The sequence below is a fragment of the Delphinus delphis genome, chromosome 1, assembly GCF_949987515.2.
Source record: "Delphinus delphis chromosome 1, mDelDel1.2, whole genome shotgun sequence".
Taxonomy (NCBI): Eukaryota; Metazoa; Chordata; class Mammalia; order Artiodactyla; family Delphinidae; genus Delphinus; species Delphinus delphis.
This window is the reverse complement of record NC_082683.1, coordinates 152,879,904-152,893,790: the sequence shown is the minus strand read 5'-3', so window position 1 is coordinate 152,893,790 and position 13,887 is coordinate 152,879,904.

Sequence of the window (13,887 nt, the reverse complement as noted above, 5' to 3'; positions counted from 1 at the left end):
AGGATGGGGTGGGCTGTGCCGGGAGGTGTGAGCTCTCATGGTAGTCAACTCCAGGTCTTCCAGCCTGTGGTGGGGTGGCAGATGGATTGCCCAGAGGCGCCCTTTTGGCTGCCGTCAAGGGCCAGAGAAGCCAAGAAATTCATAGCAAGTACCCTGTGGGCTGGGGTCAGGAGTGGGGGCTGGGCCAGGGGCCCAGATGAAGAGGAACCGATGCCGAGAGAAGGCTGGTTCTTTAACTGATGTGCAACATGGCAGGGCAGACTGCTGGCTTCCGGTCGGGTGTGGGTGGGGGCAGGGGAGTGGAGGGGCTTTTCGGAGAGACTAGGCTGGGGCAGGAGACCTGGGAGCCTCCCCTCAAGATTCAGTGGGGGCAGGGGCTTGGAGCACTAGTACTTCCAAGTTTCTGAGCATCCAAAACTCTGTGCCCAACAGCCATCATTAAGCACTTAGGACCTTGACAAGCAGGGTCTCTTCTCAGTCTCTCTTCTCTCTGATTTCATCTCTTCCTTGCCACTGCATCCCTCCCTCAGGCTGTGAGCATGCTCAGTTCTCCCCATCTAAAACCAACCTCTTTTTGACCCCACTCTCTTGCAGCTAACAGTCCATCTTTTATTCTCTTCCCTGCCAAACCCTTTCAAAGCCTCATCTACACCCACACCCCCACCTTTTCCTGCCTGCTCCAGTGTTAACCTGTGAGATGGTACTTCTACCCCACTCTTCCCCCTTCTTGTCACAAAATCTTACCACTTCCCCCTCGTATCATTCACAGCTGCTCTCCAGCCCTGAACCCCCCCAGGACCCTTCTTCCTGAAATACCTGCTAGCCTGCTCCCCACTTTGGCTGCTCTCCCTCCCTGGTGCTATGGGCACAGCCCTGCTTCTTTCCAACTTCTCTTCTACATCCTCTCCCTGAGTGATCTCATCTCTCCCAGAACACACTTGAGATGACCCAGACATCAAGGGGAGTTCCAGTTGTCCCCTTCGCCATTTCCACAAGCCTGCTGGACCCTGTGCCTGGATGTCGCCATAGGCACATCCCACCAACCTGTCCAGGAGTGGACTTCCCATCCTTCTCCAGGCCCCACAACCAGCTTCTGCTGCTCCCTATCTCCCTTACAGGCCTCAGCATTTGCCCAGGAGTTCAAGCTTGAAATCCAAGGGTGATCTTTGCCTGGCTGTTCTGCTCTACTGGCCAAGGAGCCCGGGAATCCTATGCGACATCTCTCTTGTTCATCTCCTCTGTTCCCACTGCTTCCTCTTATGTTTGGCTTTTAATCTTCTTTGACCAAGACTGCTGTTACCTCTGACAGGTCTCCCTGCTTTTACCCTTTCCCTCTTCCATCTCACTCTGCAGAGTCACAGAATGATCTTTCCAGAGCCTCTTTCAGATCCTTCAGTCTCCTGCTCAAAAATCTACAAAGTCTTTCCATCACCAATAGAATAGACCATGATATCTGCCTAGTGATTTACAACCTGAAAAACGCTTTCAAATAAACAAAATAGGTAATGTGATTGTCCCTCCTTTATGCGTAAGAGAACTGAGGCTCAGAGAGATGTGGTGAATTGCGGGGGTTCCCTCAGGGCTGAAGTGTGGAGCGGGGACAGGCACCGAGGCCTTCCAGCTTTACTTGGGTGCACCGCCCACTGCAGTCTTCTCAGCCTCCCCTGGGAAGCTTTCAGAAACATAACCCCTCACTATCACCCATCAGCCCAGCTGGAGACCAGTGCTCTCGCCAAGCCCCTGGCCTTGCCCAAAACATACCTCTCTTGCTCAGGCTGTTTGCTCTTGCTGTCTGCCCAGATTACTCTCCTCCATGCCACCAGCCCCTCTGCATAAAAACAGAGCGTCTTCCCCATCTTCCAAGGTCGCTACTAGCCCTTGCTGGCCCCATGTGCTCTCTCTTTTGTCTATGGCACTCAGAACACACCCCGGAGCAGACTTGACACTCCAGTCCCCGAGCTTTGAGCTCTTGGATGGCCCCCTAGAATAGTGTCATCTTCATAGGAGGTCCATAATAAAAACCAGCTGAGCAAGTAAATGAATGGATGGGGCTGCTGGAGTTTCTCCTCCTCCAGAAACCCCTCTCAGACCAATTGGTTCAGTGGTTCTAATCACCCCCTGACCCTCACACACACCTCCCTGAGTAAAGCACATCACATCTGGGTCAGTCCCATCTCTGCTGCAAGGTTCTCCTTTAACTACCCTCAGCCTTGGTTTCCTCATCTATGATTGGGGTCTAATAACATACCCTTTGCTATTTCCCAGGTGTGTGGTGAGCATTAAATGAGATGCTGTTATGTGAGGCATAATGTGTGTTTGTGTGAACACTAAGGTGCTGTGCAACTGTGAGGGGGATTAATTATTGTAGAAATGTGTGTCCACCTGTGTATGTTCACAGCCTGCCTCCCTCCCATGTGAGATGGGGAGGGTGTGAAAGCCAAAACCCTCACTCAACCATGTTCTGAGTTTGAAGCGCTGGTGCTTGAGGGATTCTCTGAGCATGGCTCACCTCCAGACATCTCCCCAGGCACCAGGCTCTGCCTCCCAACTCATGGATGGGTTGGGACAAGTTTGTTGTCTTTCTGGGTCTCAGTTCTCTTATCTATACAATGGACAGGTTGAGTTGAAGCTCAGATTTTCAAATTTTTTTAAAGTTACATGGCTAATAAAATCTTATACCAGCAACCCATATGTCATATAAGTCAAAACAGGAACAGCTCTATGAACCCCTAAAACCTGACCCTCCTTCCCAGCCTTTGGAGGCTCCTTTGCCAAGCCCTGAGTGGATTCTCTGTTTATCGTATCATAGAGATCCTTCTAGCACTGGCGTGAGCTCTTTTCCATGCCTGCTGAAATTCAACAGGAGGAAGTACTCATCAGTGGGGGTAGAAAGACTGAGGTTCAAAGTAGAAAACATCTTCCCCAATCCTGACAGGAGGGACTGTGGTTTGGGGTCGTTTATGCCTTCTGTTCCCCACCTGACTGGGAGGTTTTCTTATCTCTATATCCCCAGTGCTCATCTCACTGTCTGATACAAAAAAAGGCGTTCAATAAATGTCTGTTGAATAGAATAGGTGAATGGATTAATGAACGAATGAACAATGGGTTTAAGAAGAAATGAAGGTGACATCCTCAGGACTTAGGAACAGTTCCGTGCTGTCTGGAGGGACTTGGACTAACTGGCCCTGACTTATCCCATGCCCCCCTGACCTCACAAACACACCAATCCACAGGGAATACTCAGCCTGAGTCGACACTACTTCCTACGGACCCAGCATCTCCCCCCATAGGAGCCTCTGATCCTGGAAAAGGGAGAGAGGACGAGGGAGGGAGAAGGAGGCAGAGAGACTTAGATTCCAAATCTGAAGCGGGAAGGGTAGAGGAAAAAAGGAGAGGAAGGGAACTTCAGGAAAGCCGCTGCAGAGGCAGACTTGGCTTGGGGTGGGCCCCGCTGGGGAAAGGCCAGGGGCTTCCCTGCCATCCAGAAATCTTTTCCTTCCAAACTGCCTGTCGTTTCCCAGCCCTGCTCCTCTTCCTCCTTCTCCTCGTACACATGCTGCCCAGAACAATGCTGAAAAATAAGGCAAGGACCAAAATAACCTCCTGCTGTTGGGAAGGGGAGAATCCTAAAACCTCATTTACCCACCTGGAGCTGAGCCGAGCCTTGACACCCCCCTTCCCTGCTGGTGTCCTGAGGGGTGACTGGGAGAGCTTCAGCCTCCATGGGCAGGCCCCTTCCTGACTTGGGGTGTCTAGCCCAGTTTGGAGAACTCAAGGAAGGAAGACATGCAGGGCTGCCCCTCAGGAGTTGCTTCCACATCAGCCCTCCCTCTCCCCTATCCACCCTTTCCCCCAGTGCAGAGACTGTAGGTGTGAAGGGTCAGTGGAGAAACCCGGGACAGGGGCCTTGGGAGGACAGAAGCAGGACAAAGAGGGGGTGAGGGCCAGGCCCTGGGGGTCTTTAGACCCTCTGTGATGTTATCTTGCTCCCAGAACCACATGCCAAATAGGAGCTTTTCACTGGGTACCTTTAAGGACACCCAAACCTGGTACCTGTGGGACTTTAGCATGACTGGCTGCACAGAGCAGATTCCAGAATTTTTCACTCTTCTACTCTTTCCACCCCCAGGACTCCACCTGCTTGGTGCTGCCTACTTGCCTTATTGATAAAATATCTGTGCTAGACACACCGTAAGTCAGCTCATTAAGCCCTCGTAACCATGCTATGGGTTGGTTTTCCTACGTCAATTTTATGGATGAGGAAACCAAGCCTGTGCTGTTCAAGGCAGGTGAAAGCGTGGAGGTGACATGTCTCCAGAGCATAAGTGGACCCTGGCCATGGAGAGGGTCATCTAGTCAGGGTGTCCTGGACATACTGTGAAAGCCGGAGTTTTTGGCTCAGTGTAAATTCCAGACACCTTTGTTCCACCTGTTCTGCCTACACCTCTCCACATCATCCTCTTGCCCACTATAGACCTCTGACCCCCTTCTCTACTTCCCCCACCACAAACCGCCCCTCCTCTCAGCCCTGGAATCTGTCCTAGATGCGGTGGCCTGGACTTAGAAGTTTCTAGATGGAAAAATCAAGTGCCCAAGGGCTCCATCTTGGCATTTTTTCCGCCTTGGAACAGACTTACCGGCTGTCAGAGCAGGACAGGATGATAGATGTCAATTGTCTGAGATGACTGATGGATAAACTGAAGCCAGGAGAGGAAAATGAACTTGTCTGGGGCCATGTAGCCAGTGAGTGGCAGAGTATGGTCCAGAAGCCAGCTTCTAGCTCTTCTGACTCTCAATCAAGTGGTCTTTTCACTGCACCAAAGGGACCTGATGCCCAAGAGCACTGTGTTTACCACTAACACCCCCACCCTCTCCCGCCCAGCAGACTCTGAGGAGATGGTGTGCTTTTCCCAGAGCAGCTCTCCAGGACAGACTCTGACTGAATCATCTCTGTTCTCAAAGAGGCCAGTCCAATCCCCCTGACCCTGGAAACAGACAGGGGGTGGAGGGAGGGAGGGAAGGAGGGAGGGAGGAGAGAAGGGAAAACTGTTTTGGTTTATTTTACCCAGAACTGAGGAACAAACACATTACCTACAGGTATTATGCAAATGTATCTACTACATGTCAACAATCCATGGTGAGGTGAGAAGAATTGTGTGTGTGTGTGTGTGTGTGTGTGTGTGTGTGTGTATCTCTGTTGTCTCCAGAGCTGAAGTTGCTGCTGAAGTTTAGATAGGGTGACCCAATCATACACCCCTTGCCCCAAGCCAGGCCTGCCTGGGTCTTTGCAGGTTTTTATGACAGCTAGATGAGTGAAAATTAGGAAGCTAAGTGAAAATTAAGAGAAAGCCTTGAACCAAAAAGAATTTGGGCCAAGTAAAGGGCTGAGAGGCAGGGGCATGGGACAAAAGCCTTGTATGTTCACATGACATGGGGAATAAGCAGACCTTCAGGATGCCATCAGGAGTGTGGAGGAAATCTGTAGGGGAAGTAGAGGGGAAAGGCGGGAGGAGAGTTGACATGTCCCAGTTTCTCCAGGTAGGCTCTAGGGAAAGATTGCAATTTTGATATTTGAGGCATAGATTCTTTTCTCCCCGTGAAGGTAGAAATGGAAGTTAGCTTTCCCCATGCTGGGCTTCCTCCTCCCCCAGGAAGATTCAACCCACCCTTACCCTTTTCCTCCCAGCTACTCAGGTTCAAGCCCCACCCTAGGCCTCACTGTGACTCAGCACAGACTCCCAGCAGAAGCTGTGTGTTCACCCTTGTTGACTGAAAAAAATGCACAACATGAGAGTTGTGCATTAAGTTTTATTTGGGGCAAAAGGAGGACCATAGCCTGGAGACAGCTTCTCAAATAGCTCTGAGGAACTGCCCCAAAGAAGTGTGGGAGAGGTCAGTATATATGTGATTTGGGTAAAGGGGGATACGTGCAATCAAGCACACATCTTGGCAGAGGGCTGCTGCTGGTCACAAGGAGCAAATGTCTCCATAAATGATTTTAGTGCTTTTCTAGATATGAGAAAATATAAGAAATTGGGCTCATACAATCTTCTCCTGAAAATAACTATCTGAAGGCCTATTCTTCCAGTTTTTCCCAGAACACAGAGTTCCTCATTCCTGATCTCTGCCCTGAACTCCTGGGTGAAGGTCAGAGACTGCAGTGGCTAGTGACCTAATTTTTGTAGAGGCAGATGGCAAATGACAATTTTTAGCTAGCAGGAACCCCTCATGGTCCTAAATTCGACCATAGTTTGGGAGGCATTTTATGACCATTTTGTTCCATGGTGCTAGGAATGCTCATTCCTAGGTCAGGTGAGGATTTCGTTGATAGGCTACTCAATGTGCTATTTTTTTTTCTTTACATCTTTATTGGAGTATAATTGCTTTACAATGGTGTGTTAGTTTCTGCTTTATAACTAAGTGAATCAGCTATACATAAACATATATCCCCATATCTCTTCCTTCTTGAGTCTCCCTCCCTCCCACTTTCCCTATCCCACCCCTTTAGGTGGTCACAAAGCACCGAGCTGCTCTCCCTGTGCTATGCGGCTGCTTCCCACTAGCTATCGGTTTTACATTTGGGAGTGTATATATGTCCATGCCACTCTCTCACTTTGTCACAGCTTACCCTTCCCCCTCCCCATGTCCTCAAGTCCATTCTCTAGTAGGTCTGTGTCTTTATTCCCATCCTGCCCCTAGGTTCTTCATGACCATTATTTTTTTTTTTTTTTAGATTCCATACATATGTGTTAGCATACTGTATTTGTTTTTCTCTTTCTGACTGACTTCACTCTGTATGACAGACTCTAGGTCCATCCACCTCACTACAAATAACTCAATTTCGTTTCTTTTTATGGCCAATATTCCATTGTATATATGTGCCACAGCTTCTTTACCCATTCAACTGTCAATGGACACTTAGGTTGCTTCCATGTCCTGGCTATTGTAAATAGAGCTGCAATGAACATTGTGGTACATGACTCTTTTTGGATTATGGTTTTCTCAGGGTATATGCCCAGTAGTGGGATTGCTGGGTCCTATGGTAGTTCTATTTTTAGATTTTTAAGGAACCTTCATACTGTTCTGCATAGTAGCTGTATCAATTTACATTTCCACCAACAGTGCAAGAGGGTTCCCTTTTCTCCACACCTCTCCAGTGTTTATTGTTTGTGGATTTTTTGATGATGGCCATTCTGACTGGTGTGAGGTGATATCTCATTGTAGTTTTTTTTTTTTAAATTTTATTTATTTATTTTGGCTGTGTCAGGTCTCCGTTTCTGTGCGAGGGCTTTCTCTAGTTGCGGCGAGCAGGGGCCACTCTTCATCGCGGTGCGCGGGCCTCTCACTGTCGCGGCCTCTCTTGTTGCGGAGCACAAGCTCCAGACGTGCAGGCTCAGTAGTTGTGGCTCACAGGCCTAGTTGCTCCACGGCATGTGGGATCTTCCCAGACCAGGGCTCGAACCCATGTCCCCTGCACTGGCAGGCAGACTCTCAACCACTGCGCCACCAGGGAAGCCCTCATTGTAGTTTTGATTTGCATTTTTCTACTGATTAATGATGTTAAGCATTCTTTCATGTGTTTGTTGGCAATCTGTATGTCTTCTATGGAGTATTGTCTATTTAGGTCTTCTGCCCATTTTTGGATTGGGTTGTTTGTTTTTTTGATATTTAGCTGCATGAGCTGCTTGTAAATTTTGGAGGTTAATACTTTGTCATTTGCTTCATTTGCAAATATTTTCTCCCATTCTGAGGTTTGTCTTTTCATCTTGTTTATGGTTTCCTTTGCTGTGCAAAAGCTTTTAAGTTTCATTAGGTCCTATTTGTTTATTTTTGTTTTTATTTCCATTTCTCTAGGAGGAGGGTCAAAAAGGATCTTGCTGTGATTTATGTCATAGAGTGTTCTGCCTATGTTTTTCTCTAAGAGTTTGATAGTGTCTGATCTTACATTTAGGTCTTTAATCCATTTTGAGTTTATTTTTGTGTATGCTGTTAGGGAGTGTTCTAATTTCATTCTTTTACAAGTAGCTGTACAGTTTCCCAGTGCCACTTATTGAAGAGGCTGTCTTTTCTCTATTGTATATTCTTGCCTCCTTTATCAAAAGTAAGGTGACCATATGTGCTTGGGTTTATCTCTGAGCTCTCTATCCTGTTCCATTGATCTATATTTCTGTTTTTGGCCAGTACCATACTGTCTTGATTACTGTAGCTTTGTAGTATAGTCTGAAGTCTGTCAGGGAGCCTGATTCCTCCAGCTCCATTTTTCATTCTCAAGATTGCTTTGGCTGTTTGGGAGCTTTTGTGTTTCCATACAAATTGTGAAATTTTTTGTTCTAGTTCTGTGAGAAATGCCAGTGGTAGTTTGATAGGGATTGCATTGAATCTGTAGATTGCTTTGGATAGTAGAGTCATTTTCACAATGTTGATTCTCCCAATCCAAGAACATGGTATATGTCCTCATCTGTTTATATCATCTTTAATTTCTTTCATCAGTGTTTTATAGTTTTCTGCATACAGGTCTTTTGTCTCCTTAGGTAGGTTTATTCCTAGGTACTTTTTTCTTTTTGTTGCAATGGTAAATGGGAGTGTTTCCTTAATTTCTCTTTCAGATTTTTCATCATTAGTGTATAGGAATGCAAGAGATTTCTATGCATTAATTTTGTATCCTGCTGCTTTCAATGTGCTATTACTGGACTAGACCTTGTTAATGGTAGCCAAACGTCTCTGGACTGCCTGTCTTACTAGTCTGTTACTGTCCAGGAAATGATTCATTATTGTTGCTTTTTCCATATTTAGAGTTACACTATTACAATTGTTCATATAGAACTATGTGATTGGTCAACCGCTTCAAGTCGCCTAGTCATCATTTTATCAGAGGCTCAGTCATACATTTGATAATGCAAGAACAACAATTTTGTAAATCAGGCAAAATACAAATGCCAAGAACTTCCATTAGGTGCACCCCAGTATATCCCCAGTCATCTCAGTCAATTCTGTACCTATCCTTATCTTTAAGGGAAATTATATATTGGTTTTATTCATAAGGCACCCAACCCAGTTTCCTAGTGTTATTATGCTGGTTGTCCTTAATATGGTTCCCAACTTAAGGGGGACCTTAAACTTAAACAATTATAGCCTGGTGTTAGCCATATAAATCCATCCCACAACTGAGGGAGTTTATATTCCTTGGCTGAAATCTTAATTGTTGCTCTGACTGAGCTTGAGTAACTTTAGAAGAAAATTCATATTTATGGTCAGAGTCAGAGTAGGTATTATTAAGTGGCCAGGTGAGGGGATCCCACCTAGTAACACCAGATCAGTAATGAGCTGAACAGAGCTATAATTTCTTTCTTCTAGAATAATTCTCTAAGGGCCTTCCAATTAGAGCCTTGGAGTGGAGAAATCCACCAATGTAACCCAGAAATACTGGATATAGGTAATTGACCATAAACCTAACAATTGGATGAACTTTAACTCTGCATAAGATTGTGATATATAGTTGGTTCATAAGCAAAGGTGTGAGCAATTATCAAAGTAATTGGTATAGAGGCCTGGTCCAGCATCTTGGGTCAGCTCTCTACTTCAGATGTTGTCTTCCTCTTATCCTAGTCTGGTAGTTTCTTCTCTGCTTGAGCATTGTTTTAAGGTGATTTTAAGGTCTGAAGTCCTCTCTATAGGCTAGTTCAGTGCAGGAGCCCTTTCTAAGAGGACATACTAATCCAAGAGTCAATTCTCTTCAGTTTTGCTGTGCACAAGCTACTTAAGAGTACTTGATAAGGGTCCTTCCATCTAGGTTGGAGATAGTCTTTTAAATTATGTCTTTTCCAGTATGTATACTCCCCTGGTTTCAGGTCATGGGGCATCTGATCTTCATCCAAAGATAGATTACTGAGATAAGCTTCAGAAACAAACTTAGAGTGTTTTTTAATAATTCAATTAAACTTTACAATAATATAACATAACAGCAAAGAGCTATGTGTGAAGTCAGTCTTAGGCAGTGAATACAGACCTCTATTAACAAATTTAGAATTTAAAATCCACTGAAACATAATCTTTTCTCTCTAAAATTACCTTCATTTCTACCAAATACAGCCAAGTTGACTAATTTGTTTGCAAAATAAGTCTGGTTTCAATAAACTTGGTCTAATGACTCATATAATTGGTCATACAGGCTTTTTTAACATTTGGCTTTGTTGTAACTTGTCAGAAAGTTCTTACTATGAGTCTTCTTGAAGAGGAAGCATTTTTGCAGGCATAAGTGTAAAACAATAACTGTCTATGAATGACAAAGACTTAAGAAGGCACAGTTAAACACCTGATACGATGTCATTGACAAAGAAACTTGGTTACTGCTGTGACACAACATTTTAAGATAATAACTAGAATTATGACTGATAACATTTTACCAGGACATACCATAGTTTTAGAAATTCCATATAATTTCTAGAATATCTAGATTAAAAACATTTACCCATACAATATAACCTAAGAAGATTTATTACCTATTTGACAATGCTTCCCATGTAATTAACATACCAAACGAACCTAATTAGTTTAATATCTTTCTTTGGGATGTTTTAGGGCCCCTTAAAGCATCCCAAAGTTAGCTAGAGGTCAAAGAAACTTCATTAGAATTTGATTTGGGAAGTTTGTCAAAAAATAACAAAAAGGTTTTAAAACACTTGGTCAAATAGGATCATAGGTCATTGTGAAATAATACTTATTCACTTAACCAAAGTGACAATAAAAGATTTCAAAGACAAATACAGAACAAATCACTGAAAAGGTAAAGAAGCTTAAAATCTATTATCAAATGTAGATCGACATTTTAAGAAAACTTTGTACTCTTTACAGAGAGAAAAACCAAATTCAAGTTTTGCACCAACTTATTTTTAAAATTTATTTACTCGATTAAAGTTATTCTAAATTTAGCCAATTCTGACCATGCACGAAACTCTTCTCAAGGTTCCTTTCCACAAACCTTCCATCACTTTCTGTACCCATATTAGTTTTTCCCTTATTTTCCCCATCGAGAAACAACCAGCTCTAGGACAGAATTACTTTTCCCTTAGTGAAATGCAGTTCCATTCCTCATACCTTCCTTTAATGAAAATACACACCCTACTTTCTTGCTACATACTGAAATGTTTCCTTTATTATTTCAAGTAGCTTTAATGACATATTTAAATTAGAATCCTCAACTCTTAAACACCTTAATTTCTAGTGAGAATGAAAAAGTAAGCAATTGGGAACTGTCTTCTACATTAGCATTCTGTAGATTGAAAAACATAAATACCAATAATAACTTCTAAAAACAAATGTGCTTTTTAATAGAAAATGTCTCAGTGTGGCACCAAATACATTTATTAATAATCCTCAATACCTTTAGTTTCTCTGTAAAAGGAAGCCAATGTTCAGTAATTAATGTTTCAGTATCCTATTTTATTTGGGAATGACTTAGCTATTCAATAAACTTCTATCATTTAACTTAACTAAGCACAACTCTAAACTTTTAAGTTACCAAATATCTGGAGAGGTTTTTTTTTTTTGGCGGTACATGGGCATCTCACTGCTGTGGCCTCTCCCGTTGCGGAGCACAGGCTCTGGACGCGCAGGCTCAGCGGCCATGGCTCACGGGCCCAGCCGCTCCGCAGCATGTGGGATCTTCCTGGACCAGGGCACGAACCCGCATCCCCTGCATCGGCAGGCGGACTCTCAACCACTGCACCACCAGGGAAGCCCTGGAGAGATTATTTTTAAGTAGACATTCTTAAAATATAATTACTCCTAAAGAGTTCACCCAAAAGCTCTTATCTCACTTACACTTAATTTACTTATAAAAGTACTGATAAAAATTTCATCATACCAAGTTATTTTTCTTGCTGACAAGTTTGCAACGGATGTAATAAGATCTTATTTGACTTCTATGAAATCTAGGTATTGATACAATAAAAATATTACACTTAATGTTGATGACTCTAAAGACATATCTATATTAATTAAATCTACAAACTTTAACTTTAATACCAGGTATTATTTTAATACTGAATATTTCCCAGTTCACATGAACACAAAATTCATTCTGGCAAGTTTCCTTTCTGAGAAATTTATATAAGCACTTAATTTACTCTAAGCCAATTAAGTAGAGCTAATACCATCAAAGGTAAAGACATATATGCCAACATAGACATATAGACAGATACAACCAGAGATCTCATTTTAACACTTAGTCATGATTCAAGTATTACAATCTAAAACTCATTAGAGTGCCTCGTTCCTGATCTCTGCCCTGAGCTCCTGTGCTGAAGATCAGTGACTGCAGTGGCTAGTGACCTAACCCTTGTACAGGCAGATGACAAGTGGCAGTTTTAGTTGGCACCCTCCTCTCAGCAGAACTCCTCTCTTGACATCCTGAAACCCAACAAGAATGCAGTGACCTCAGTGACTGGGGTGTGGCCAGGTGGCATTGGGGTCTCCCAGCCTGACTCTCTTCGCCCTCATAGAGCTCTTTCCCAATATCCATGAACAAGGATTTCTCAAGTCGGGATCTTTGTAAGGCACCGGTCTGAGTGAGCATCTGCCGTGGGGTGGTCCTTAGGCAATACCAGTGGCCCACCTAAACTGAAACTGTGGCAGGAGACAGCCAAGAGTGGGATCAGGATGGAGCACAGTGGTGGAGAGCCCTGTGCTGGGAGTCAGGAGCATGGTTTCTTACTCTAGTTCTGTTAGGATTTGCTGTGGGAACTTATGAAATTCCCTTCCATCCCTGGGTCTGCCTTTTCATCAATAACATGTGGATATTGGACTGGATACCTATGGCTTAGGTACTGTGCTATGAAGAGGGAGAAGGAGGAAAGAAAAGGGGCACACGAGGAGGTGACACTGATGTAGATGACCTTGTGAAGCTAGGTAACTTCTCTGAGCCTCAGTGCCCTCTTCTGTAAAAAGGAAATTACTAGATAGAGGAGAAAGGAACATAATTACTCAGGATAGAGCCTGCAAAGCAATGCGTGCTGGACTATGCAGGGGCTGATTTCATGGGAAAGCAGGGTTTCAGGACTGAGGGGTCCGGGAGTGTGCCAGGACTTCCAACTGACTGTTGGGGGAAATGGAGAAGGGGGGCATCCTGGAGTCTTGCAGGTGAGATGCCTTGCTGTGACCGGTGGAGGGATCGCTGACACCCCACATGTGAGAAGAGAGGGAGAGTGAACACAGGGAGGCTGCTCCGCTGTCCACTCTTGAGACAGGATTCACACATCAAACCCTACGACAAGCTCACATTTCCCAGCTTTTCTCGCCCAGAATCACTGCCTTTGTTTAGAGGAGGGGATGGGGGAGGAGACAGAGGGCCAGGAGGGAGGGGCCCCGCGGTGCCGCCGCCGCCCCCACCCCCTCCGGTTGTGCGGAGCCCGACTGCCACTCAGCTCTGGCGCCGTGGGCGACGGAGGCGCCGGGTGCCCGAGTGGAGTCCCAGATAGCTGCCATCCCTCTGGACCTGACAGGCTGGCCCTGGATTCTTCAGGCATCCCTGGAGCAAGAGGCTGCCCAAGGCGTGGAGCTGGGAGGGCGCTTGGACGGAACCGTTCAGGTGGCTAGGAGCTCTGCCAGCTTTGGTCACCTTGGGTAAGTCTGTACCTCAGTTCGCCTCTGGGTCATCCCCAGTGGGGATGCAGGAAGGGGTTGAAAGAGGCGACTAGAATGCCCCCTTGGGGCAGGGTGTGTGCGAGGGTCCCTGGCAGAGCCAGGCCGGGACCGGGGACTGCTAGGAAGCAGGAACCAGCAGTGCCTCTGGTGGGTGGGCGCAGGGCATGTGTGCACTGCAAGCTGGGGAGAGGGGACCGCGCACCCTGGCTTGTTGCTGGGCTCAGTCCTCCAGACCCACGTCTGCCA